Source organism: Rhinopithecus roxellana, chromosome 6 (assembly GCF_007565055.1).
Source record: "Rhinopithecus roxellana isolate Shanxi Qingling chromosome 6, ASM756505v1, whole genome shotgun sequence".
Lineage (NCBI taxonomy): Eukaryota > Metazoa > Chordata > Mammalia > Primates > Cercopithecidae > Rhinopithecus > Rhinopithecus roxellana.
Window position 1 is genome coordinate 57,523,796 of NC_044554.1, and position 6,000 is coordinate 57,529,795.

The 6,000-nt window shown below is 42.5% G+C and overlaps 1 non-coding gene across 1 annotated transcript; it reads left to right on the forward strand.

Moving 5' to 3' along the window:
• Positions 1-4,474: 4,474 nt before the first annotated feature.
• On the forward strand, positions 4,475-4,578 carry LOC115898412. Its single transcript, XR_004058150.1, has one exon. It is a non-coding gene; the product is annotated as a U6 spliceosomal RNA (small nuclear RNA).
• The last annotated feature ends 1,422 nt before the right edge of the window (positions 4,579-6,000 follow it).

A 6,000-nucleotide genomic window follows, 5' to 3' on the forward strand; every position in this document is an offset into this window, starting at 1 on the left:
TACACTAAGAATCAGTGAAGCCCCACAATCCATTATCCACAATTCTGAAACTCAACTCAATCCAAACTACATTACATCATAACTCATTTGGTAGCAAAAGCATACCTGACCTGAACTAATAGCAGACTATTTATAGTCATTATCACATTTTAGTGTGAATAATCATTTTTTGCTATAGCAATAGAAATCTTTAAATATAGGATCCTGCCTTAGACCTCCTGACTGGAGATTATGTCTCACAGCAAAAAATTTAATACATTTGATTACAAAGTGCTATCCCAGATGCTGCTGGGGGTGTTAAGTACCAAGGTACATGATACAGCTTAATACTTTTCTAAAATCTAAAAGAAATCTGATTTCCCAAATACATACGGCCCCTAAAGATTTTGATTAAGGGACTGCAGACCTTAATATACTAAAAATCAACTTCATATTTAGCCCCATGAAAGGATTAAAAATTATCTCTGCCCTTAGATAACTTATATGATGAATAGGAAGAAATGCTAGGTAAAATAGTTATATAACAACAGAAGGCAGGACCCTGCACAGGATTTTCAATGTTAACAGATGCTCCAAAAATCAGAACTAGGCCATGCATTAAGTGGCAAAATGAATGATACAGAAGTGATTCTTTTAAGAAATCATACTTGAAAAATATGTACCTCAGGTTGACATTAAAGGCTCTAAATATGCTAAGTGTTCACATTTAAACTGGTGATATGGTTTGGCTGTGTCCCCACCCAAATCTCATCTTTAATTCCTACATGTTGTGGGAGGGACCCAGTGGGAGGTAAGTGAATCATGGGGGCAGGTATTTCCCATGCTGTTCTCATGATAGTGAGTAAGTCTCATGAGATCTGCTGGTTTTATAAAGAGGAGTCCCCCTGCACAAGCTCTCTCTTTGCTGCCATCCATGTAAGACATGACTTGCTCCTCCTTGCTTTCTGCCATGATTGTGAGGCCTCCCCAGCCATGTGGAACTGTAAGTCCATTAAACCCTTTTTCCCATATAAATTACCCAGTCTCAGGTATGTCTTTATCAGCAGTGTGAAAATGGACTAATACAACTGACAAGGGAAATGCGAAGAAAACTGAATGTGGAAAATCAAGGCACAAGATGGGAATGGCGATGTGATGACTGGCAAAAAAGAAACAGGCCTGACTGGAAAAGAGAATTTGAGTTAAAGAATGGAGAGAATTAAGTATGGAAAGCTGGGCAGGGCTAGATGATGGGCTTCAAACAGCAGGTAGGGCAGCCAGGCACAATGACTATGCTTGTAATCCCAGCACTTTGGGAGGACAAGGCGAGAGGATAGCCTGAGCCCAAGAGTTTGAGAACAGCGTGGGCATCATGATGAAACTACATCTCTACCAACAAAGTGCAAAATCAGCCGAGTGTGGTGGCATACATCTGTAGTCCTAGCTACTCTGGAGGCTGTGGTGGGAGGATCACTTGAGCCCAGGAGGTAGAGGTTACAGTGAGCTGAGATCATGCCACTGCACTCCAGCCTGGGAGACAGAGGCAGGGGAGTTTCCTTCACATGTAGTTGTGGTAGGGAGCCACTGACTACTCTTTGCCCGCAGCAACATGATGAAAGCACTGCCTGAGAAGCATTCTCCTGGTACCTATACTCAGAAAAGGCTAAGGAAGCAAGGACCTACTAGATGATGAAAAGATGTAGGAATTAAAAAAGGTAATTTTTTTTTTTTTAAGAAAACCAAGTACCTGTTAAAGAAAAGCTGATTACTGTGGTGGCAAGCAAACAAGACTGAATTGTTTCTATTGATCAATAAAGATCAATGGAATAGAGTGGAGAGCCCAGGAATATACCATAAAGGCTTATTATGGTCAAGTGATTTTCAACAAGAGTGCCAAGGCACTCAATATGGAAAGAACAGTCTTTCCAAGAAATGGTGCTGGGAATAATCTTTTCAAGAAATGGTGCTGGGACAATGGGATATCCACATGCAAAGAATAAAGTTGGACTGCCACCTCACACTATAAACAAAAATTAACTCAAAATGGATTAAAGACCTAAATGTAAGAGTTAAAACTATAAAACTCTTCGAAGAAATCATAGGCGTAAACCTTCATGAGTGGGGCTGGGCAAATAGTTTTCTCAGATATGACACCAAAAGTACAAGTAACCAAAAAAAAAAAAGGACTTCATCAAAATTAAAAATGTCTGTGTTTCAGAGAATACCATCAAGAAAGTCAAAAGACAACACACAAAATGAGATAAAATATTTTCAAATATATATCTGATAAGAGATCTGTATCCAGAATATATAAATAATTCTTACAACTGAATGACACAAAAAACACTCAATTTAAAAATCAGCAAATTGGTCAGGCACAGTGGTTCACACCTGTAATGCCACACTTTGGGAGGCCAAGGTGGGTGGATCACCTGAGGTCAGGAGTTCAACACCAGCCTGGCCAACTTGGTGAAACCCCGTCTCTACTAAAAATACAAAAATCAGCCAAGCATGGTGGTGGATGCCTGTAGTCCCAGCTACTTGGGAGGCTGAGGCAGAAGAAACTGCTCGAACCCAGGAAGGAGAGGTTGCAGTGAGCTGAAATTGCACCACTGCACTCCAGCCTGAGTGACACAGCGCGACTCCATCTCAAAAATAAATAAATAAAATTAAATTACAATTAAAATAGGCAAAGACATGAAAGGATTTCTCCAAAGATACAAATAGTCAACAAGCACATGAAAAGATGCTCAACATCATTAGTGACTGAGGAAATGCAAAGCAAAACCATAATAAGGAACCACGTCACACCCACTAGAATTGTTTTAACAAAAACAATAACAGCTACAACAAATGTTGGCGAGGATGTGGAGAAATTGAAACTGTCATACATTACTGGTGAAAACGTAAAATGGTGCAGCTACTCTGGAAGACAGTCCAAAAGTTCCTCAAAGAGTTGAGCATAAAGTTACCACATGATGGCCGGGCGCGGTGGCTCAAGCCTGTAATCCCAGCACTTTGGGAGGCCGAGACGGGCAGATCACGAGGTCAGGAGATCGAGACCTTCCTGGCTAACACAGTGAAACCCCGTCTCTACTAAAAAAATACAAAAAACTAGCCGGACTAAAAAAATACAAAAAACTAGCCGGACGAGGTGGCGGGCGCCTGTAGTCCCAGCTACTCGGGAGGCTGAGGCAGGAGAATGGCGTGAACCCGGGAGGCAGAGTTTGCAGTGTGCCGAGATCCGGCCACTGCACTCCAACCTGGGCGACAGAGCGAGACTCTGCCTCAAAAAAAAAAAAAAAAAAAAAAAGTTACCACATGATGCAGCAATCCCACCTTAGGGTATATACCCAAGAGAACTAAAATACACATCCACACAAAAACCTGCACACAAATATTTCTAGCAAGATTACTCATCACAGCCAAAAGTGGAAACATATTGAATGTCCATCAACTGGTGAAATAATTAACAAAATAGAAATAAACATAACAAACAAGGTGCAAGATAATTATTCAGAAGTTAATGAAAAGACATGAGACCTAAATAAATGAGGAAATGGATCATAACAGTGAAATAGTGTAAGGCCAGGCACGGTGGCTCACACCTGTCATCCCAGCACTTTGGGAGGCGGAGGCGGGCAGATCACATGAGGCTAGGAGTCTGAGACCAACCTAGCCAACATGGCAAAACCCTGTGTCTACTAAAAATACAAAAATTAGCTGTGGATGGTGGCACACGTCTGTAATCCCAGCTGCTTGGGAGGGTAAGGCACGAGAATTGCCTGAACCCAGGAGGCATTGGTTGCAGTGGGCTAAGATTGCGCCACAGCATTCCAGCCTGGGTGACAGAGGACTCTGTCTCAAACACAAAACAAAACAAAGACATAATAGTGTAAAGGTTTCAGGAGCATAAGTCATCAGGAGGGCCTCATGGAAAAATATCAGAGTGGGACCATGAAGAGTATTCAGGAAGGTAAAAAGGATAATAGGAAAACCAGCCAGGTGCAGTGGCTCACGCCTGTAATCCCAGCACTTTGGGAGGCCGAGGTGGGTAAATGACTTGATGTCAGGCATTAGAGGCTAGCCTGGCCAACATGGTAAAACCCCATCTTTACTAAAAAAATAAAATTAGCCAGGCGTAGTGGCACATGCCTGTAATCCCAGCTACTTGGGATGCTGAGGTAGGAGAAGCACTTGAACCCAGGAAGCGGAGGGTGCAGTGAGCCAAGATGGCACCACTACACTCCAGCCTGGGTGACAGAGTGAGATTCTGTCTCAAAAACAAACAAACAAAAGCAATAAATTACAATAACAGCATCATAGGCAGTGTGCACAAAGCCCCCAGCAGTGCCATCATGTTAGCTTCCCTCCAAAAGCATCCTTAAAATAACTCTAGCTAAACCTTATGAATAAGGAAGCAGTAGCTTTCCTCAGGTAGTGTTGGTTACTATCTGCAAAGAGGTGTCTTTTACTGTGGTAAAAGAAAGGGGGGGTGCTCACTTTGGCAGCACATATACTAAAACTGCAATGATACAGAGATCAGAATGGCCCCTGCGCAAAGATGACATGCAAATTCCTGAAGCAATGCATTTTTTAAAAACAGTCTAGGAGTAGTGGCTCAAGCCCATAATCCAACACTTTGAGAAGCTGAGGTAGGAGGATCTCTTCAGCCCAGGAGTTCAAGACCAGCCTGGGCAATATAGTGAGAACCTATCTCTACTATTAAAAAAATAAGGCCGGGCGCGGTGGCTCAAGCCTGTAATCCCAGCACTTTGGGAGGCCGAGACGGGCGGATCACGAGGTCAGGAGATCGAGACCATCCTGGCTAATATGGTGAAACCCCGTCTCTACTAAAAATACAAAAACTAGCCGGGCGAAGTGGCGGGCGCCTGTAGTCCCAGCTACTCGGGAGGCTGAGGCAGGAGAATGGCGTGAACCCGGGAGGCGGAGCTTGCAGTGAGCTGAGATCCGGCCACTGCACTCCAGCCCCGGCGACAGAGTGAGACTCTGCCAAAATAATAATAATAATAATAATAATAAAGGGGAAAACACTGCAGTAAAAGAAAAGGGAAAAACCACAGGAACAAGGTCTGTTCAAGATAGAGACAATAGGCAAATATTTTAACCTGAGGAGGAATATGAACAATGGAAGGAAGATATCACCAACACAAGCAAATACAGTGGTTTTCAAACTGTGCTCCACAAATCACAACTGTGGGAGAAACATCTTAGAGGGTTCCCAAATGTGTAATGACAATGCACCTGCTTAACTTGTGACTGTTTCATCACTTCTAAACCCTTCCGATCACCTACCCTTCTGTGAGAAGCTAATCCCCACTTCTGAGAAGAAACTCAATCAGGGTTCAAATGACACCCTGCAAAAGAAAAACTGAACACTATCTGAATCCTTGTTGAGTGCCCCTGTTTTTAAGTTCTTTAATGTGTTAACTCATTTTTAATCCTCACAACAAAACCGTGAGGTGGGTTTGCATTTTCAGATGTGGAAATGGGAGCACAGAAAATTTCAATAGCCCACCCACACTACCACAGCTTGAAAATGATGGGAGGCAGGGTTCAAAGTGAGAAGTCTGACTCTGAAGTTTAACCTCTTAAACACTAGAACGTGATGGTCATTGTTTTATAGATGAAATGACTGAACACAAAGAGAAACACTTGCTCAACTTTAGAGTCAGTGGCTCATTTGACAGAGGTGGAATCAATGTGAAAAGTAATGCTATCCACTTATTTAAAAAAAAAAAAAAAGCAGTGAGGTGGGAGACCAGAGGGTGAGAGAACATCAGAACATTCCTTCTGAGCTAGGAATATAACTGACAGCTTTAGCATCTCTCCTGAAACACTGAGAATTCTGAATTCTCAAATCAGAATATGACCAGGCACAGTGTCTCATGCCTGTAATCCCAACACTGTAGGAGGCCTAGATGAGACCTGTCTCTACCAAAAAAAAAAAAATTTAAAAATCAGTCAGGGGTGGTGGTTTGGGTCTGTAGTCCTAGCTAC